This window comes from Thamnophis sirtalis, unplaced genomic scaffold, assembly GCF_051295495.1.
Source record: "Thamnophis sirtalis isolate CommonGarterSnake01/CBP01778 unplaced genomic scaffold, rThaSir2_p1.2 scaffold_1, whole genome shotgun sequence".
Lineage (NCBI taxonomy): Eukaryota > Metazoa > Chordata > Lepidosauria > Squamata > Natricidae > Thamnophis > Thamnophis sirtalis.
In genome coordinates, this window is record NW_028261381.1 from 26,300,043 (window position 1) to 26,323,752 (window position 23,710).

General features: G+C 39.9%; 1 protein-coding gene across 1 annotated transcript in view; it reads right to left on the reverse strand.

The window, feature by feature from the left end:
• Window positions 1-23,200, reverse strand: part of B3GALT1 (beta-1,3-galactosyltransferase 1) — a 413,993-nt gene extending 390,793 nt beyond the window's left edge. Inside the window, exon 1 of the mRNA XM_087709492.1 lies at window positions 22,996-23,200. The gene's annotated coding sequence lies outside the window, so the exon portion shown is untranslated. The remainder of the gene's footprint in view (window positions 1-22,995) is intronic.
• Between the last annotated feature and the right edge of the window lie 510 nt (window positions 23,201-23,710).

A 23,710-nucleotide genomic window follows, 5' to 3' on the forward strand; every position in this document is an offset into this window, starting at 1 on the left:
GTTGCATTCAGGCGTGCGTGCGTGCGTGCGTGTGTGTGTGTGTGTGTGTGTGTGTAAATTCACTGCTCTTGCAGGATACAGCTTTTCTCAATAGCCATTCCCATGACATCGGTGGCCTAATGAACAGAGATCTTATCAGTACATACAGCTCACTTCTAAATACAAATCAATTTTCCTTTTAATTATTCAAATGAACTTTAATCACTGGGTACTGTCATTTCAAAGCTTGTCAGAGTTTGAAATGTCCAGAGATAAGTAACATTAGGCTAATATTACAGACCGCGCATTTGCTTCTTTAAATGATTATTTCTTAAGGCTAAAGCAAGTGATTCAAGCAAGATGCTTCTCTCATGATATTTACGATTACATTTTGGTATCTTTGTTGTTTTTGCCTCATGCCTGTTAAAATAATATTTTCTATGCTATCTTAATAATAAAGCCCCAACTACTCTATACCATGTATTAATGAGCTGCGATTGCACAGTGGTTAGAGTGCAGTACTGCAGGCTACTTCTGCTGATCACTGACTGCCAGCAGTTTGGCAGTTCGAGTCTCACCAGGCTCAAGGTTGACTCAGCCTTCCATCCTTCCGAGGTCAGTAAAATGAGGACTCAGGTTGTTGGGGGAAATATGCTGACTCGACCAGTGGTGGGTTTCAAAAATTGTTTGAACCTACTCTGTGATTGTGGCCTCCTTTGTGGGAGTGGCTTGCCACCCATGTGACCGGATACGAGTGGCTTGCCTCCCATGTGACCGGATATGAAGATGCCAACGACACTTGTCAGAACCACCTTAAATTACCTCACACACAGCACTGGCATGCATAAGAATATGATGTAAATTTGTTTTTAAAAGGCATCTTTGGTTTGCGTTAAAACAACTTCAACACACGCAATGTTCTGATTGCACCACAAACGCAGTAGTCATCCTTACCTTTCACAGAGGCACTGAGTTTTATAAATATGAGCATGACAGTGTAGAATAATCATATCCAAGGACCAGTGGTGGGTTTCAAAGATTTGTGGAACCTCTTCTGTAGGTGTGGCCTGCTTTCCGGGTCCACTGGTGGAACCTCTTCTAACTGGTTCGGTAGATTTGACAAACCAGTTCTACCAAATAGGTGCGAACTGGTAGGAACCCACCTCTGGACTCTACGTAGAGAGGGCTGGAAAGCACTGTATATAAGTCTAAGTGCTAGTGCTAGTGCACGGCTATATCAACTGTGTGGTATAGTGGCCATTCATGTTTAGGATAAAGGTACAGTTCTGAATTATACTTCCTAATCTTCAACATTTCTTTCTGCAATGCATTACATGTATATCATTCTGAACAGAATGTAATAGTAAGAGATCCAGGGAACATGAGTAAAAGGCAAGAGTTGTTTGCCTTACACATAATACTAAGCAATAATAGCAATATTTATTTATTTTAGGCATAGAATAATGGACAGCCATTGTAGTTTACCCTACAAAGGATGCTTGGAAGAATTCTAGCTTATACTTCTATGTGAACGACATCACCACCAAATGTTTAGTCAAAGCTTATAACAGAATTATACACAGCTTTGATTCCCAGTTACAGTCAATTATACAGTTGTGCATTTTTGAGGATCATCACATTCAGTTAAGAATCCAGGAGATTTGCTCCTTGACTGGGCTCCAATTGGTGATGCTACTAATTGGACAGTGAGACTATAAGGTTAATGGCCTTCAAGACTCTCTGTCATGGATTTATCTGGAATTGCTTTTGCTATTATGAATTGTTCAATTAGAGCACAAGAGTAAGTTGGTTACTTTAGACCAACTGACAATGAATACAACCAATCCATTCAATGTAAGGCAGACTAGCCATTGTCTTGAAAAACCTAAATCTGATGATTCACCATGGAATTACAGGAACAGACATCTTTAGAAAATACCTGGATCTCATTAATCACTATTTTACACAAATACAGATAGTCCACTACTTACAATAGTTCATTTAGTGACCATTCAAAGTTACAATGGCACTAAAAAAGGGACTTATGACCATTTTTCACACTTACAACTTTTGCAGCATCCCCACGGTCACATGATCCTGGTAACTGGTTCATATTTATGATGGTTACATTGTCCCGGGGTCCTGTGATCTCCTTTTGCGACTTTCTGACAAGCAAAGTTAACGGGGAAGCCAGTTTCACTTAACAACCAGGTTACTAACTAATCAACTGCAATGCTTCACTTAACAACTGTAGCAAGAAAGGTCATAAAATGGGGCAAAACTCCTAATTTAACAGGAGTCTAATTTAACAACAAAAATTTGGGGGTTAATTGTAGTCTTTCCAGGACTACCTGTCCCTTTATTTCTGGCTATCTGAAGCATAATTTTAATACAATATAGCAATAGCGCTTGGACTTATATACTGCTTTACAGTGCTTTACAGCCCTCTCTGCGGTTTACAGAATCAGTCTATTGTCCTCAACAATCTAGGTTCTCATTTTACTGACCTCGGAAGGATTGAAAGCTGAGTCAACTCGAGCCTGGTGAGATTTAAATGGCCAAGTTGCAGTCATCCAGCAGTCAGCCAAAGTAGCCTGCAGTACTGCATTCTCACCACTGCGCTACCATGACTCAGTGTACTTAATGCACTTAAAATAGTAATGAATGAAGCCAACCCAGAATTCTGAGTTGGCTTGTTGAAAAAACACTTCTGCTTGGGGTGACAGTATACCTGACTTCTGTACTCCACCACTACCACTGTTGCTCATCTTTGGGAACAGCCTCCTCCAACCTCAAACCCTCCAGATATTTTCTAGTTTCGTATAATCAATTTGTATCATCAGCTGGAACACCTGGAACAATGTATTTGGGAAGAAGCATAATGCAAAGAACACAACACAGGAGAATTATGAAATGCCTTAAGTAAATGCAGGTGTCACAGGTAGTGAAAAAGCTACCACCTGAAATAACAGGGACATGCAATCACACCATTCCCCTTCAGAAGTAATACTTAATGCATAATGCTTTTTCTGGCATTCTCAACTCTGAGTTACCTATAGCGAAGTGACAAAAGCAAGTTATTTTTGCTTCTTTCATTATTCATTCCTCACAAGACTGTACAATCTACTTACTTACCCCATGCTTAATTTTCTCTCTCTATTTTTATATGTTTGTTTAAAAAATACCTTTCTACCAAGATATACTAGTTTTCCTCCTCCTCCTTCTTTTTGCAATTTATGTATCACTTACAATTGTCTTTTCCTTGATGAGTTCAATTACCTTGGTTTTTGATACATTAATTTTCAGATCTATATTCCTCTTTCCATCATACTATCTTAGTAACTTGTGCTGCAAATCACTCAGGTTCTCAGCCAAACAACATGAGACCACCTGCATATAAAAGTACATATGTTTACATACCCAGAGTTTTGACTCCTGCTGACTGCTTAGGCAAATTCCTACAGTTTTCTTGGCAAGGTTTGGAAGTAATCTGCCATTTGCCTTCTTCCTAGACTGAGAAAGAGTGACTTATCCAAGGTCACACAGCTGGCTTTATATCCAAGATGGGACTAGAATTCATAGTCTCCTGGTTTCTAACCTAATGTCTCAACCAGTAAACTGGCTCATTTGTAGCATTACCACAAACCTTTCTTTCCATAAATACATTAGGAGGCATCTGCACAAGTTTAAACCACTAAGTATTACATTTATTCTTATATTTATACTTTACTTTCATCATATGCCACTCTTCTTATATTCAGCAACCAACTTTCAACTCCTTATTAGTATAAAGCATTTTGTACTTCAGGTCTAGCTGTGCTTTGCATAAATCAACAAAAATGCAATCAACTTTCTTTCATTGATATATTTCTCAATGATCTGCTGAAGAGCAAAATCTGTATTTGGGACAGATGGAGGGCATACATTGATTTTATTTCAGTCTCCAGGAGCATGTGTGATAGTATAGCAGTACCCCCAGAGTAAGACTAAACATTTTCACTCCATAGCAGTTTCAGAGAAGCCATGATTTCATGTCTAATCCTTATTCTGACTTTTTTTTTTTACCAGAAATTATACCCTTAGAAATCAGCCATTGGCCACAAAATTTCAGAGAGATGATCTTAACATGCTCCGGAATTCATAAACTTAAATCTGCAAGAAAGTATACACCTTGTGCAATAGGTTGCCCATCCATGCCAAACAATGTATCTTTCTTTTTACTGTGTTTTCCCATCAGGGATGTGCAGTCAGGGGAGGCAGGGCCTCACCACTGTCATCATGAAAAGAAAATTAAAAGGAAAAAGGCTGAGGTGGTTGCTGCCAGAGTCACAGTGGATGACTCTGCTTAGTGCTTAACTGCAGGAGGAGGTGAGAGAACCACGTGCCTCCTTTAGACTATCTTTATGATCACTTGAGCAGAGTTAAGAAAGGGTTAAAAGGCGAAAAATTCCTTATGCAAAGGAGGCACGTGGTTCTCTTGCCTCTTCCTGCAGAGGGCATTTTTTTAGAGGCTTTTTTTAAACAGTTAAGCAGAGTCATCCATTGGAGGCTCTGGTAGCAGCAGCTTTTGCCTTTTTCTTTTTACATTTTTTACATTTTCATCATGGCAGAGGAGAGTTGAAATCCTCTGTGACACAGCTGGAAAAGGTATGTGGGTCGGACAGAGGGAGGGGGGAGGAATTTAAAATTATTGTAATTTGTAAGTAATTTTTATTATAAGTAATTTGTGTGTGTGCGCGCGTGCATGTGTTTGTTTCTTCACTTCACTCAAACAAACTCTCAATTTGAGAGAGAGTTTGTTTGAGAAGAGAGGGAAGAGGGAGAGGCAGGGAGGGCAGCTTGTTTGAGAAGAGAGGGGCAGCCTGCCAGCAAAGGTGGGTCTTTTACCCGCCTCTGCTGGCGGGCTGGCGCTTTCTTTCTTTTGCCTGCTGTGCCCCCCTTCCCTTTCTCCTCTCCCCTCCACCGGGAGCCCCATCCTGCTGCCCTCTCCCTTTCCTCCTCCTCCTCCTCTCCCCTTATTTCACTGGCTGCCGCCTCGCTGCCCATCTCCTTTGTCCCCGCTGCTGTGTCTGAAAGAGGCGTCTCGCGTCTATGTCCGCCATAGACGCGAGATGCATCTGTCGGACACAGCGGCAGGGATGCTACTTCTTACCGCTGCCACGCTCCACCGACTCATCCCCCGCCTCCTCCGTCCCCGCCGCTGTGTCCGACAGATGCATCTCGCGTCTATGGCGGACATAAACGCGAGACACCTCTGTCGGAGACAGCAGCGGGGGACACTGCTTCTCGCCGCCGCCGCGCTCTTGCCTCACCAAATGTAAACCTCACTACACGTCACTGTTTCCCATAAACCTATGTTTGGATTCAGTTTACAAAAGAATTCTAATTATGTAGAGCCATGACCTTGTAAAATACAAAAAAAAAATATTATTCTCTTTATTGTAAGGAGAGAAGTCACTTACTCTGAAAACAATTCTCTAATGACACTATAACCTTCAACAGCCAAAAATAAAATTCTATCCATACATTTCCTAAACTTTAGCATCCTTTTCTGTTTAGAATTATATTGTTTATTTAGATAAAATATTTATATTTATGAACTCATTGGAAGATGTAACAATATACACTAGCTCATAATGCATTTATTTCAAACTCTCCTATTATGGACAAAATTAAAAACAAGAGAAAACCCATGTATGATTTACATAGCAGCATCTTTGGAAGGTTTCCACAATATCCTATTTAGCACTTTTAATTTTCAGGAGACATGCCACTGTTACCCTTTTCAAAGTGCTCCTTTTTTCATTCAGTTATTTTATACCTAATTCAATGTAGCTTCAGCATCCTTTTAGTTTGATTTTCAAGAATAAAGCAAAGAATACTGAAATTTGATTTAGTTGGCAGAATAAAGTACCAATTAAATAGTACGTAAAAAGTAAAGTAGCCTTTCACAAAGTCTGAATGCTAGACAAACTCAACATTAAAATGTGGACACATGACTGGGAAAGCAATGATATTTAAAAATAGTTGCATGGTTTACCGCAGTATTATAAATTACAAAGTTGCTCTGGTTAGCAAAGTGGCCAGCATATAAGTATAAATATAAATAAATACCGTAAATAAATAAATAAATATTGTTATGTTTATCAAGCAAATCAAATACAATTTAAGGGGTTTTCAGGGTTTTTTGTTATCGTGGATATACATTAGTAAGGATGGACAGAAAGGAAATTATTTTCTTTAAGTTGGCAAGGATTTTGAGCCTGAATGTTAAATAATGAGTGGAAAAAAAACCTCCTTTTCAACTTCGTTTACACATTTCATTGAACTTTTGTGTGTTTGCAGAACATACCACCTATTTTTTTAAACACTTTCACTAAATGAAAATGAGAGATTTTTTAAAAAATGTTCTACTTGCAAATGCACATAGGTAGGAATAGAATGGACACATATAACCTATTTATTTTGCTGGCATCACACAATATGCTAACCCAAAAGAAACAAACCGCACAGACTTCAAAGAAACAAGCTATACTTAATTTTATTGTTTTAAAATGGTTGTTTCGTCTTTCAGACATTTGGTGGTTTCACTTGCATTTTCATTATTTATGTTATCATACAACCTAGAGTCACTCTAGAGAAGCAGTCCTAGTGAATAAAATAAAAATTATGAATAAATCACAGTCACAGTTACACACACACAAGCTTATTTTCCAGACACCATATAAGCCTGAGAGAGAGAGAGGGAGGGAGGGAGGGAGGGAGGGAGGGAGGGAGGGAGGGAGGGAGGGAGAGAGAAAGAAAGAAAGAAAGAAAGAAAGAAAGAAAGAAAGAAAGAAAGAAAGAAAGAAAGAAAGAAAGAAAGAAAGGGGGACATCAGCTAGAAGGACTAATTTTCAGATTTGCAGCAGATTTGGAAAAGGGGTTTAACTCTTTACCCTCTATAGCTGAAGAAAAATCCTTGAACAAAGGTATTATTTGGACTGGGATGTTTCCTTTGGAGCAGAAGAGTACCTGCAGTAAGGAAGGAAATGGTTTTTTTATTATTATATTTATGAAAAACCGCATGAAACATGTTCCCTAAGGGTAAGTATATTATAATAACAGAACAGAAATCATGATAAACCTCCAATATATACACAGGCCTAGAAATCCAGTAAAGATGGTCTAATCCTTCTCAGTGCATGATAATATACAAAACTAATTTATTATGGTGATTAATGTTATTATAATTAAGTCCTACAGTGTTCCTTCTATGCTGTTGAAAATTCGTAAAACATCATGTAACTTTATTACTATAAATTAACATTAATCAAACTGAAAATCATAAAAACCCCAAAATATATGGATTCGATTACAAAAATATGGAACGACTGTGGTTCATAAAATTAATGTATTTTGTTAGAGATCAATAAAGCATAAACAATAATAAATTCAAAAGCTGTCACTGTTTAGAATATTTAAAATGTCTACTTATATATTTTTCTTTAATGATATCACTAATTTGCTTTTTAATTTGCAATTATTGGTATGCTTACTATAATATTATAATCCATATTCTTAGAAAATAATAGATTGAAAATCAACTCAAAGTGATAAGTGATATGTCATGTATGTATGTATGTATGTATGTATGCATGCATGCATGCATGCATGCATGCATATATTACAATGTTTAAAATGTTTGGAAAACCAAAATGACATTGATTTGGATACCAGGAAGCCTTCTTTAAGAAAAAAGTTCCTGAAACAAGATGCTACTACAACGAAAGACTTCTCTTGCACAGTTACCCTAGGAAACAAAGACTGAAGCAATAATTGCAGATGGAGTAAGGGATATTGGTACGAAGGAGGAGCAATTTTAAACCAATAAACAAGAAGGCATGGAAAACATCCAATGTTAGCTATGTACAGAAGGGAAAAATAATATTCAGTGGTTGTTAAGAGAAACTGAAGCACAATTGGATCATTACTATGCTTTCTCTATGTCAGGGGTGTCAAACTCAAGGCCTGGGGGCCGGATCAGCCTCACAGGGTGTTTAGGTCTGGCATGCAGGATTGCCCTGGAAACAGCGTAAGACTGGTCTGGAGTGTCTCTGTCAGTGAAAATGGAGCTCACAAAGGCTGTGTGTGGTACTCCTGAACTCTGTTTTCACTGGCAGAGGGTTGCAGGAGGCCATCGGAGCCAACAATGGAGCTCAGGATCCCGTTTTCACTGACAGAGCGCTCGGGCCACCACAGGAACCCCCGACATGAGTGATCAAGATGGCCATCCCCACTCTGGCCACGCCTACCTTGGCCCCCCCAAGGTCAAACACAATCCTGATGCAGCCCTCAATGGAATTCAGTTTGACACCCCTGCTCTATGGACAAGGATCCCTCGTCCTTTAAGCATACCTGAAATTATAAATAAAATGGGTTCTGCCATCTCAAATGCTATCTCAGTGCTTCTCAGTCATGTAGTCATTCCAGTGAGTGTATAGCAGGTGATAGTTTCCTATATTAACATAAATTATGAAAGTTATTCAGAATCTCAATAATGTATGATTTTAAAGGAAAAAAGCTCTATTCCCAATATGATTATTTCATGTAAATATGAGACAATTTAGGTCTTGCTGCAAGAACTATAACCTTCATTTTATTTTTGATGGTAAGAATTATTTCTCAAAGGAAGAAAATTGCAGATTTCTCCAAAACAGTATTCCAAATATGCCTGATTACATGCATTTCAACTGAAAAATTCTGGGTTTTTTCCCTTGCAATTACTAGAGCTGTAGTGGTTCACTAATTAATCTATAGCAGATCTGGGAGCACATGCAAAGAGAAAATAATATCTGCTAGCAAAGAAATTCATGTTTTGTTTTAATTATTTCTTTTAATTATTGCCTGAATTCTGTCTTGTGCTTAAAACATTTTGGATTTGATATGGTATTTATGTTTTTATGGCCAAATCTCTAAATTTAATACATGCCTTGTTTTAATACACTCATCCATATACTAATGTTAATTTAATTCCAGATTTGCAAAACTGAATCAATCTATAATATTTGTTGCCTGCTGATATCCTCTGAAAATGTGTGAATCTTTTTGCAGTCATTATAAAATTTATTAAAAGACAAAATGATTAGGCAATCCATTTCACTATTTGTCCTGCTGTGGTTTAGTAAACTTCACCAATGTTCTCTGTAAAATGTCATACTGTATTTCCAGCTCTTCATCCAGGACAAAATCAATACCATATGTACATTAAAATGTATCAACAATCACATTTTCAAGCATATCATAGTTTTTATTAACACCTAAATGTTATCCTTTCCTGTACACCTGTCATGTATAATGCATGTCATCCTTCAGCTGATGTAGGAATATATAGCATTTAAAGTTTTGTACCATCAGTCAAAATCCAGTAGTTAAAAGAAGAAAGCAAACAAGACATAGAAGAGACCCAGATTGTCACTCAAGCTGAGCCAACATTTGAATGATCTCAGGCAGAGAATTAAATACAAGATGCTTTTGACTATCCAAATATACTTGCACTGATCACAGTCAGTTGCAGGGGAATACCTCCAAGTATACTATAGCTTCCAAAATTCTTCCCCCCACAGACAATCTTTTTCTCCTTGTTGGATGAAATAAAACAAAACACATGGCACAACATAGGAGATCAAACCCATCAGGACAAGAGTCAGTGGTCCATCTGAATTTGAAGGACAATGGTCATTCTTTTGAAGAAGGCAAAGTCCACATTTTGGATTGAGAGGATCACTGGCTTGAAAGATGGATCAAAGATGCCGTGTACATTAAGATTGAACAGCCCTCTCTCAACAGAGGTGGAGGAGTATGACACCACCTATCTCCTGTCAACAACACAGCCCTTTCAGCAGTTCCAAGAAGGTTCCGCACCCGTTTGCACTCTGATTCAGGTGAACCTGAGGGCACAGATAAACCCCCAAGGGGTCTCAAGAGCTCTCAGAGAGAGCGCTAACGACCAGATGACTGCAAAGAAGTATGATCTTTCCACCTCCCCCTTACCATCCTGTCAGAACTAAGCCTTCCATCACCCCACCATGACAATCAAAGATGAGAATTCTTGGATGAGAAGTGAAACATCTTCTTCCTCTTCCTCAAGGAAAATCAGTCCAGTTGCCATTTGAAGAAGAAGGAAAAAAGCGCCTTTGAGACAACTATGGCTGAGGATCTCCATAGACAAGTTGGATGACTGAAATTCTACATTACGGTTGAAATACATACATACGTGAGAACCATGATACTGGTATTAGGAGTACCAGAAGCCCAAATCAATCTCCTGTCTTATTTTCTAGATGAAGTCCTTGCCCCAAAATGCCTGCAGTTACTTGCAGATGGAATCCCGTAATATATTTAAAAATCCTGCATTTTGCATCCTGACCTGCTACTTTGTTCCTGCTGGAACACAGCAATTAAGGCAACTTTAAATGAGCAAAATCCCATATAGTTTTATTGTTTAAAACAAGTAAAACCATTAAAATATTCTCCCTCATATTAAGTTTGGTTTTCGGTGCATACATTGCCACTGCCTTCTTGCAGGTTACTTTTTAAATGTACCAGTATAAGTCACAGCCCTGAGATTTTGAGGCAATTTTCTATTTAAGTGCTAACCAGGCTGGGACCCTGTTTACATTATTTGAGATCACCCAAGGGCAGTAAGGTGCTGCCATCTGCTGTGGCAAACACAAAAGGGAAAGGGAAAAAGGGAAAGGGAAGATATGATTTCCAGAGCTTTCTGGAACACACATGGCTTCTGTAGCCTGGAGCTGGACTGCATGTCAGATACACAAAGCTTTGCTAACAGAAAGCTCTTAATGGCTACACAGATTCATAATGGTGTTATGAGGAAGTGATTCCTCTGATAAACCTTAAAGTCCTAAATGGCTTTCTTTGTGTAACACCAGTAACCTTAACCATACTTTAAAAGCCACTGGCAATCAGTGGAGATTTTTCAATAGAGGCATTTTGTAGCTGCTGTGTCTTCTAGATATTTCATAAGGTCATACTGTAGCTTCACATAGGCAAGTCAATCGTAAGACAGAATAATACCCCCCTCACTCAGCAAATTAAAAAATAATTCATCAGCCCCACAAAACTTAAAGCCTCCAACTTTCAAAATTGAGGTAAGATAAGGTAAAAGGTCTGTTAAGGTTTAATACTAACGCAACAATGTCTCCCATTAATAAGAAATACATTATGAAACCAAAGAAGAAAACACAGTGAAAAAGCCAATAAAAATCTGGGCCATAAATAGCTTTTTGGGGATCTGTTGTAACTTTGAACAATCAGTAAGTTGTAATTTGAGGACTATCTGTAAGCATCTTCTGGCATCTTGCATGTGAGAATGGAATGGAGCATGCTTCAAGATTGATAATTTTTAAAGGCATTCTAGGACTTTACTAATTACCTTATTGAAAACTACCATATATTCTGAAGGGTAGGAACACTATCAGTGTTATGCATCATTGCTATGATGTGGTAAAAAAAGAGAGGTGAAATTAGCTGTGGTTTTTATACTAAAGTATTTTTATCCTATCTCAAGGTCAGATGAAAGATACATTAATGCAGCTTTGTGGATGTAGCCTGATAAAGATAAATTATGTATCTATCAGCCAAATATTTTTTTAATGCCTTTAAAATTCATTTGATCTTCTTGATCAAGTCTTTTGAATTAAAACTTTAACCCAGATGACATTATAATCCAAACACCTTACAAATAATTAAATAAAGTTAAACCGATAATAACCATCTAGAAAAAAAAAGAGAAAAGAATTTTTTTCCAGGTTTTCTTTTCCTATTACAAAAAGTAAATTTCTCTAGGAAAAATATAACCACAATCTCAGTTTTAATTCTTAGTGATTAAAATTTAACTTCCTGATTGATTGATTTGATCTTTTTAACCCCTCTGTCATTGGACAGGCATTGAATGGTCAGAGTTTTGGCCTATATTTTCTAAGACTACATTCCTATAATGTAGTGGTTAGGACAGCCTTCCTCAGCCTGATAATCCCCTCCATAATGTTGGCATTACCTCTCCCAGAACATGTGGAAGATGCTACGCTAAGAAATATTTTATTAGGTAACAAGCTCTAGTATAATGAAGAGCCGAGGTGGCACAGTGGTTAGGGTGCAGTACTGCAGGCCACTTCAGCTGACTGTTATCTGCAGTTCAGCGGTTCTAATCTCACCGGCTCAAGGTTGACTCAGCCTTCCATCCTTCCGAGGTGGGTGAAATGAGGACCCAGACTGTGGGGGCGATATGCCGACTCTGTAAACCGCTTAGAGAGGGCTGAAAGCCCTATGAAGCGGTATATAAGTCTAACTGCTATTGCTATATATTTTGATATATTTCTCCATAAACATGAAAATAATTGCATTATGAAGTCCATTGCATAATAGTATGTCATGTGCTTGATTTCACATTTTGAATCAAAATATAAAATTCATTCAGACCGGCCTAACCAAAGGCTGATTTACATTATCTTCCAAGTGAATATCAGTACAGGTACACCTTGACTTATGACTAGTTGTTTCATGACTATTCAAATTTATGGTGACATCAGAAAGAATGCTTTAGGCCAGCAAGGCACTTCCAGCTGTTGTAAAATATTGTTTAGGGTGCTTGGCAACCAACTTACATCTATGATTAATTGCCAAGTGCCCCACGATCATGTAATCACTGTTTGCAATTGTCTCTGCCAGCTTCCCAAAGTCAATGAGGAAGCCAGCAGAGAAGGTTGCAAGCAGAGAGGAAAGAGGGAAGCTGAAGTCTCTTTGCGGGCTGCTGGAACAGAACTGAGATTTTGAGGATTTCAGCTCATTCCTACAGCCTCATGAAGGATTCTCCCTCCATGCATGCAGGTGAGAGGAAATCCTTTGGCAGGCTGCAGAAATGGAGCTGAAATTGTGATGAATTCGGCTCCATTCCTGCATCCTCAGGAATGATTTCCCTTCCATGCATGGATGGGAGAATAAATCCTTTGGCAGGCTATGGAAATGAAGCTGAAATCCTAAAGATTTTGGCTCCATAACTAGAGTCCACAGAAGGGCACTGAAAACTTTTGGCATGTGCAAAGAACATTTGAGTGTGAAAGGGTGGCCTGCTAGGAGGATTTCAATTCTCTTTTGCTCCATCCACTTAATGACCTGAGAGATCAATTAGCAACTGCAACCAGGAGTGCTATAATGTGATCATTGAGCCAAGCTGTCGTGTGGACAACTCACTCAACAAACACTTCACTCAATGACCAAGATTCCATTCCCAATTGTGGTTGCAAATTGAGGATTACCTGTACATCCTTTTGTCTCACCAAACTAATAGATATCCAAAACTGAATTTGTTAACATAACCCTAACCCCAATGGAAACCAGATTAGGTGTTCATGAGCAAACGAGCTGTCCAATATCTCAAATGACGTTGCTCAGATTCACAAACCGTAACACAATTTCTTTTATTCAGGCTTAAAATGGGCTTAGCAGTATTATGTGAACCAGGTATCTATGTGTTATTCAAAAAGATTGGTTGAACCATTGTTTTCATCATAGTTTAGCACAGTCATTGCATCTTGCATTTTACACTGAACTTTTCAATATGGAACTTTTACAGAAAGGTTTTTTTTTTCTTTCTTTCTGAACATTCATCTGCCAAAAAACCGTTCTGCATTGTTTGGCAAAGTAATGAAATGTGATCCTAATCAATGAACAGGAGAATGAACTCACATCTTAAGGAGGCCAGAAGAAGTTCAGAAAGAAGCAGGGAGTCCTGTGCTAATAAAAGCAAATTAAGGATTATGAGCAATGTATATATTAGTTATAATGCTGTAAATAAATCAAACTGAAATTTTATTTACTTGGAAAGTTTACACAATTGCCTACAGATGGTCCCCAGCTTACAACCGTCCATTTAGCAACCATTCAAATTTACAACAGCACTGAAAATAGTGACGTACCATCAGTCCTCACAGTTAAGAGCCATGGTGGCGCAGTGGTGAGAGTACAGAACTGCAGGCTACTTCTGCTGATCACTGGCTACCAGCAGTTTGGCAGATCAAATCTCACCAGGCTCAAACTTGACTCAGCCATCCAGCCTTCTGAGGTCGATAAAATGAGGACCCAGATTGTTGGGGGCAATAGGCTGACTCTGTAAACCGCTTAGAGAGGGCTGTAAAGCGGTATATAAGTCTATTGCTATTGTTATTTTGAGTCATCGCAGCATCTCCATAGTCATGTGATCAAACTTTGGACACGTGACAGCTGGCATATATTTATGATAGTTTCCTCATCCGAGGATCGTGTGGGGTCACCATTTGTGACCTTCCTAGCTGGCTTCCAACAAGAAAAGTCAATAAGTGATTTGCTTAACAACTGCATACTACACTTAACAACTGGGGAGTGGGGAAGGTTGTAAAGTTGACTCACTTAGCTATCATCTTGATTAGTAACAGAATTTCTGGCCTCAATTGTGGTCATGAGTCAAGGACTACTTATATGTTATGCATCATAATCCTAGCAGCTCACAGAAATATTCCATAATTTGGAATGCTTAATTGTAAACAAAGTATCACATTAAGACAATGTTGCAGATTTGTCAGAATCCCCAACGCAACTCCCATGTGAAGCCTGAACTCCTAGTGTTTACAGTCCTTCCGTGCCAAAATCATCTCCACAAGAGTCTTGTTCTGGATGGCCTATTGGAACAACAGCTTCTCTTTGAATTGCTACCAAATTGCACATAGCTGGAGAAAGTCAACATGCACTTATGTCATGAGACCTCAAGCAGAGCACTTTTGTAAACCTTTTCCAGAATGAAAGCTTTTACTGCTGCCTTAAATAAGGATGGCTATCTCCTCACTGGAGGGGAAAAAATCCAACATATTTCTTACTCAAAAGAAAAGAAAGGACTTACTTTCAGCAAAACCTATTAAGGTCTACATAAGATAGATACATGAGAAATCAGGTGACTGTGAGTTTGGAAGAACTAGAGAAATCCAAAAATATTACAGAATTCCAGAAAATTTACAGAAAATTACCCATCAGTAGACACATAGAGATGAACCACATTTATACATCATTTATACATCATTCAAATTAGGCAATAAAAAACTAAGAAGGAAAGAAAAAGGCGAAAACAAATACTCTCCAGCAATAAACACACATATAAGCAGGGTTTCACACCATACAAACAATTAAACAGAAAACAATATCCTAATCAAGGAACTACTGAGAAGAAAGCCACATCCCTACCAACGCTAGCAGGCATGCTACTGTATATAAATAGAGCAAACACCACACTTATTAGCACTGATGATATTTATTTATTTATATCCTGCCTTTATTATTTTCATAAATAACTCAAGGCAACAAACACACATACAATATTCCTTCCTCCTATTCTTCTACACAGCAACAGCACTGTTGTCAGATTGGACTAAGAGAGGGACTGGCCCAAAGTCACCCAGATGGTTTTCATGGCTAAGGCAGGACTTGAACTCCTGTTTCTAACCATTAAACCAAACTGGTGGTCATTATTATATTGCCTAGTTAGGCAATGAAGCATTTGCAAGCAAACAACCATCATAGATCAGGGAAAATCTGAACCTGCTACAGAATTCCTGTAAACTTGGCATTCAGTCAAATCAGCCACCAATAGTAGACTACAGAATGCTGCAAATGACAATAAATGTAGGTCACTTGCCAAGCATCTGAAATGTGGTCATGTGACTGGAGGGTCAATGGTCAGAACTCCAGAACCAGATTATAAGTACCTTTTGGGGGAGTGTCATAAGATGAGGACTACCTCTACTATGAAGTACTATTCTACTTCCACTGAGGGAATCAATCCACCATTTCTCAGGTAAAAGGTAACCAGAAGGTTTTCTGTTTCCATCTTCTCCTCACCTCCAAACCCCCCTCCATTTCCCTTCTCCTGTCCAGGTATTTTAGAAGGAGGAGGAAGAGGGATTTTCATTTCTTCTTTAGCAAATATTGGAGAGGCTACCCTCCATTCAAGCCCTCCTGTTGCCTCCTTCTGACATCAGAGAGCAGGAAAAGGAGGACTTTCCATTGCAGAAATGTCCCTCTTAGTTTCAGACTAAGCAGTCTCTGATTTGGTCTTTTCAGTCATATCAGTCTATTTGGGTTCCACCACAAAACCGCGGACGACAAAATCGCGCTCGCCGAAAGCGCGTACGTGACGTCATCACAGCGCGACGAAAACATTGCGCTGTGATCGATAAATGTAAAAATAAAGCGAAAACCTTACCCTAACCCCCCCAAACCTAACCCTAAACCTAACCCTAAACCTAACCCTAAACCTAACCCTTAACCTAACCCTAAATCTAACCCTAAACCTAACCCTTAACCTAACCCTAAACGTAACGCTAACCTTTAACCTAACGCTAAACGTAACCCTAACGCTCTAAACCTAACCCTAACCCTTAACCTAACCCTAACCCTAACCCTAACCCTAACCCTAACCCTAAACCTAACCCTTACCTTTATGTGAATCGGCTTGCTTTAATTTTATTTTTATTTCAATTTTTAATTTTTTTCATCGTGCTGTGATGACGTCAAATGCGCGCTTTCATCGAGCGCGCTTTTGTGGACCGCGGTTTTGACGGGTCACGTCTATTTGCCCCTCTCCAAACTACCTCACCATATTCTCAGGGTCAGAATTGCTGGCAAGTGATAAAAGCGGGAAGCATCAATGGATTTGGTTAAAAAAAAAAAACTTCAAATCTTGAAAATTGTGATACATTTCTTAAGAACACATTTTATACTTCATCTTGATGAACACAAGAGTCCAGATTTTGTTTTCTCCATGCTTATCACTACCGCTACCAATTCCACCAGTGATATTTTAGTGCTATGATATAATCTTTATTTGGACAATTAAATCAGGCAGCAGGATGACATATGCTAGAATGACTGTGGCAGTCCAGATTTAAAACAAAAACAAAACAAAAAAGCTAGAGCTGTTTAGAAGCTCCTTCCTGCACAAATCAATAAAATGCACACAATCCAGAAAGATGGAGTTTTGTTCTAAAATAAATATGGTAGTTTGCAAATTATCCAAGAACATTTATACATATATTATTGTGTACGTCATTAAAAGACAGAACTGATTACACAATGTTAAGAAATAGAACATGTCACAGAGGTAAAATAAATCAACCTCATTATTGTGGAAGAAAGTACAAAATCAAATAAACATATTAACCTTTTGTTCCTTATGGAGTGCTTTTCTTTAAAAATAACCAGTTTTCTAAATACAATAGATGTTATCTACATTTTGTAGCTAATTCAAGTGGATTTTTCAGCAACTTTAAATACAAATGGTAAGTACACTATCACAGCAATAGCACTTAAGACTTATATACTGCTTCACAGTGCTTTTACAGTCTTCTCTAAGTGGTTTACAGAGGCAGCATATTGCCCCCCAAAATCTGTGTCCTCATTTTACCCACCTCGGAAGGATGAAAGGCTGAGCCAACCTTGAACCAGTCAGGATTGAACTCCTGGAGTAAGCAGTGAGTTAGTCTACAGTACTGCATTGTAACCACTATGCCACCATGGCTGTCTTAATTGCTCTTTAATAGTAAAGCAGTTTTGTCTTTCACTTGATCTGTAAAAAAATGTAAGACTGAAATTCTGTATTCACTAACTACCAGTGGTGGGTTCCGGATCCCGTTGCAATTGGTACGCTGCAACGGGGCCTGGAGTCCACCATGTGCATGCGCACAGTGCACGTGTGCATATTTACCATCCGCGATGCTCCAGCTGCTCGGCAGAGCATTGCGCAGGCGCCATACACTCCATGCACATGCACAAAATCCCCAATCGGCTCAAATACAGGAAAGGAGGGCGGACGGGCAGGTGGGCCCTCCAGAGCACTGTACCAGAACAGTACCTGGTGCTCCCAGCAGGCACCGGTACCCCCATACCAGGGCGTACCAGTCATATCCCACCACTGCTACCTACCCACCTTGTTTCCATATATTCTGAACATCAGAAAGAAGAGACATCTTTCAGTTATGTTCCTTTCTTATATCATTTCTCTTAATAGACTTTTGCCAGCTATCAAACCTACTTTATTGACTGATTTAGTGAGGGATTAAAAAAAAATCATCATGAGACTTTTAAATTGTACGGTTTTTGGATATGAATTGCTTTTGTTTCAACTGATGGTTTTATTGCTATGGACCTAATATGCTCCTAATTGCAGCGGCTACTTTAGGCTTTTGTGGGCTAAAAAAACCAAGTGAATATTAGCAAAATAAATAAAAATAAAGTAACCGGGGATGTCATAGCTCTCTATTCATAAGAATAATTGTATTGAAAAATAAGTTTCTTAATAGGAGAAGACAGGGCTCAAATGGATGTCATTGTAATGTACAGCAAAGCATAAGAGAAATTGGTCTTTTGCACGGAAAATAAGTCTCATTTACTAAATCATTAGAAAATCTGACATACTCCCCATGTGTAGGGCAAGAGAAAATAATACAGACATAGGAATAATATAAGCTGTGCATAATTCTTCAGTGTACCTAGTTACTTACCAAAAAAAGCTAAATTAGAATTTTCAAACATCCAACATTATATGAGCAGAACTCCACTCACTGAACAGCGTTTCTGACCCTTTCACTTCCAATACCTTTCATCTGAAAGGTATTGGACCTTTCAGATGAAAGGTATTGTTGTTGACACAGCAGGTCCCCAACTTTCTAGACCTGATTTGGGGCACAAATAAGAAAGGAAAAAGGTGTACATTATTCCATTAGGAGCTGTGTTTTATTGATAGATACATACCAATTATGTTCCTTTAACAATTCCCTGTACATAAATTGGATTGTAAATAGTAAGGGTAAAGTTTAGACATCCAAGATTAAAATTTACTCTTAATATTTACAATCCAACTTTAAAAGCATCATTAGTACAAAAGCACAGTGATGCAATATTAATGGCAATTTGACTGCTTGCCCTGCCATATTTCAAAAGGATTGTTTCAAAACCCAGTAGTGTCAATAGATAGCAGCTGTATTGTAGAATGCATTTATCTGGAAATACATTTTAGTAAACTCAGGTGGGATTACTTCTGAGTAGACACAGCTTTGTAAATAATGTTATAAATTACTATGAGCTATAAATTTGAGCTAACAAGAGGATTTTGGTTTAAAGTTCAGTGTTTAGAGGACTAAAAGTAGTCCTCGGCTTATGACCTCAATTGAACTCAATGTTTCTGTTGCTATGTGAAACATTTGTTAAGTGAATTTTGCCCCATTTTATGACCTTTCTTACTACAGTTGTTAAGTGAATCACTGCAGTTCTTAAATTAGTAACATGGTTGTTAAGTGAATCTGGCTTCCCCATTGACTTTGCTTGTCAGAAGGTCATAAAAGGAGATCACGTGACCCTGGGATGCTGTAACTGTCATAAATATAAAGCGGTTGCCGAATTTTGATCACATGATTATAGGGATGCTGCAATGATTGTAAGTGTGAAAAAAAGGTCATAAGTCATTTTTCTTCAGTGCCATTGAAACTTTCACTAAATGGTGACTAAATTTACAGTTGTAAGTTGAGGACTACCTGTATTATGGGTTTTTCTCCTTCCTTCCTTCTTGTGAAATAGTTGTTCCTTGATACCAGAATTACTGTGTCTAATGCAAGGTGGGTAGTCCAACTGGGATACTTGGTTGTTAAGTGAAGCAGTCACTAAGTGAAATATTGACTGTGCTTATTACCTTACTTCAGCATTCCTTTGTTTTACAGACCTGTGAAGGCCATAAATGTAGGGCAGTGTTTCTGAACCTTGGCAAGTTAAAGATGTGTGGACTTCAACTCCCAGAATTCAACTCCCGTGGAATTCTGGGAGTTGAAGTTGACAAATCTTTAAATTGACAAAGTCGAGAAACACTGATGTAGGGAGTAGTCATAACACTTCTTCTTCTTCTTCTTCTTCTTCTTCTTCTTCTTCTTCTTCATCATCATCATCATCATCATCATCATCATCATCATCATTTCAAATGGCCACTAAACAATGAGGTCATTAAATGCTGAGTACCCGTACCTTAATCTGAATAGGCAATTTAGAGCCTGGGCTATCATCCAAATCATGCCTTGAAGTTGATTTGCAAAAAATAAATATTACTATTGTTAATCAAAATCTGTACTAGTTAGATGACCAGGCAAAACATGAATAGAACCGCTTCACAAAAAAAAGGGGGGGGAGATATATGCAAAATGGAATGAGATTATATACACTCAGGATACATTTGCAGGATAGAGGAACAAACCTATACTGATGTGTCAAGCAGATTGCCTATGTTTTTTTTTTTAAAAAAAAACAACATATGGCAAAAGCTTCTGCAAGTCACAATTCCTCATTTAATAAACCATTGGAATAATATAGACATTAGACGTCACATTAGCTGCAAGACTGCAGATACAGTATATTAGACTTTCCCCAATGCATCCATATTTAACTCAGTCTTGATCCTAATTACATCACTGGCAAAAGGATTTATCGAAACTAAACACTTTGGTCCATAAAATTATATTTCATCACATAATTATGAAGTTTAGCACTTCATTGGAGAGTTAATGTTTTTCATCATGAAGTTGTTTATTCTTAAAAAGCAATGAAGAAAACAGTCAAGTTAACATAAAGCACTCAAACCAATCCATTTTTTTTTCTACGTGTATTTACTCACGGTAAGTTTTCATTGAGTTTAATGGGGTAAATTGCTATTAAATAGGCACTAGATCATAACCACTAGAAAAATACAGCACAACAAGTTCTCCAGAAGTTTTATTTTACATTTTTGCTTGTACTCTGTAAAATGACCATAAATATGCCCATAAAACACAAATCCATCTTGTCTTGCTTAATGTTTATTGGGTGTATTCTGGAAGTGCTTAATGCAGCAAAGGAGTTTTTGAACAAAATAGACTTTATATCTGAGAAAAGTTTAAACTACACACTCTGTTTTACTGTTAGCAAGTCAAGGGCACAAAAATTCCCTTAAATGAATGTTCTGCCACCAAGGCTAGAATTATGTTGCTAGTTCCTATACAGATCATGGGCACACATACTTTTTAGATTGCTACTTGCTTTCCCCCTCTTCCAGATATTCATGTAATAGAGTTTTTTTTCTCTCTCTCTCTCTTCATTATTGTCACTAGCCTTCCCATTCACCCCCAAAGAATGCTGAGTAGTTAAATGACTCAATCTGCATATCCAATTAGATTTATACAGCAATAAGTTTCACAGAATGAAATAGAATTCACTTTTGAGTGAAAATGCTTACAATTAGGTTGCAAGCACCAAGACTAAAGATTCATTCCGTTTAACCTCTCCCTTGCCAGAATCAACATCGCGAATCTGGTTACAGATGCCATCCAACGCACACTTTAGGCAACAGCAAATCCGTTCCAACTTCCACCACATGAACACACTTAAGATCGTGTGGGTTTGCTGCCCTCAAAAGCTTAGAGCGCATCACAACAGATCCATTCCTTTCCACAGAACCGCGAGATTCATTTGGCAAATTGTCTACACACACACACACACACACCCCTAAGATCCGACTTTAAGGTGTTGCATCTTTCAGCTCAGAATTGAACCAACGGGACAAAACCTCTCTGCCTCATTTGCAGAGTTGCAACATCTCCGCCAATAACTCCTTTCTGCGATATTTAAAAGAAAATCTGATTTATGTGAGATATCCTCAGGGAAAGATCATTACCACCTAACATTACATTCCCACGGGATGATATTAAAGAGGGGGGAGGGAAAGGGGAAGAAGTTAAACCGATTTCCTTAATGAAAATTAAACCGCTTTCCTTAATTTTCCTTCCTGAAACAAACCAAGAGACAAAAGCTATTTTCCCAGCAGCTAAACTCTGACGGCCAAAGGGACAAGCTGTCCGAACCATCCAAACACTTTGAAAGTGAAGCCAGGCGGTCGGCACCCCATCCCCGACTGGGACGAACTGACAGATCAACGGCTTGAAAGCCACCCGGACTTCTCAACTCACTCACTCACTCTCCCTCTCTCCCCACCCCACTCTCTATCATCCATGCCCTGGTTGTCCCGCGGTTGCTTTTTTTTCTGCAGGCAAGAAAAGTCCCAGTTGCCTCCAGAAAAAAAGCCCCTTTGGGACAAGCAAACTCTTCGCCCTGCTGGCTTTCTCCCACTCGCGGGAGTGCCTGCAAAACTCGCCGATCTGACCCCGAGCCTGCAAAGGAACGCGAAGCGGTGGAGAAAGGCGTAACTTTCGCCTCTCGCAAAACTCTCTGCGAGGAAATCGTGGGGATGGAGGGGGGCGAGACAGTCCCCTATTTTGACTCGGCTCCGGTTCAGAGCCCCGAAAACTCCCCCCACCCCGCCTCCCAACCAAGCGCTCCCCTTAGGCTCCCCTCTCCTCCACAGCGCATCCCTCTCCTACCCACCCACCACGACCCTCTCTCTAAGCGCCAGGATGGCATCGCCCAACCTTCCGAGCCGACCCTCCACGTTTAAATTAAGGCCGAATAAAAGTTTAATCAGCCAGGTTTCTGGGATTTTTTTTTGCTTTGGTGTAGATTCGCTTTGGAGCGCGGATGCGCTCGCCTGGCTCTCCCCTCCTCTGCAGCGACGCTTCCTGAAGGGCATCGGAGCCGGAGAGAACGCCGGAGGCAGCCCGTTCCCGAAGTGTGTGTGGTGATGGGGAGACGGGGAAGGGAAAAAAAGCCACCCTTCAGGTGCACATGGCCGGCCGCGGTCACCACTGACTGGAGTGTTCCTTGGCCGGAGCCTCCGCCGTGTCTCCCCCCCCCCCAATGCTTCCCCTCCCTTAGGGAGCTGATCCCGCTTGCCCTGCGTCGCCGGCAGGATCTATGGACGCACCGCTTGAAGGATTCGACCCGTCGCGTACACGCGCGCGTACACACACAGAGAGACACGCACACACACAAAAGCGAGAGGCGGGTAACGTGCGCGGTGCTAACCTTTACCGGCGGTGGGGCTGGGTTTGCCTTTCGCCTGGTGTAGCGGCGCCGAGGCTTCAGCGGAGCTCCGGCTCCCGCGGCCAGCCTTTGTCTTCCCGCAGCCTCTGCGCCGCGCGAGTCTCCGTGTAGCCAGCATCACTTCCCCATCGAGCAGCCCCGCAGCCAGCTCCCCGCAGCTGCACCAGCCGCCGCGGCAGCAGCAGCAGCAGCAGTTCCCACCGCACGCCCAGCCACAGCAATGGAACTTGGCCCTCGGCGACTGACAGGCGCGAGCAGCCAATCGCCGCTTCTTTCGGCTCTCGGGGAGCCCGAGGTGCGGACCAATGAACGGAGGAAGGAACCCCCCCACCCCCGTGGTCGCCTCCTCTCTCTCTCTCTCTCTCTCTCCCTTTTCCTCAGCAGCCTTGGTTTCCGGGAGAGTGGGAAGCGCGAGGAGCGTTCGGGGTCTGTGGTCTCGCGCCCGGCCGTTTTGGCAGCGGCGGGTGGGGTGGGGGTGGGGGGAACGGGACACAGAGCGCGCGCTGCGCGCGCGCGCGCGTGTTTGTGTGTGGGGGTTGCATTGTTTCCCAAATACAATTCAAGTAGATTTCATCCTTTTCGCTTATTTAATTAATTAATAAATAAATCTCTTGACATAACCCTACGGGCCGAATGAGCCCAGAAGACATCCTGAGAGAATGATTTGACCGAATACGAGAATTAACTTAAAACTGCC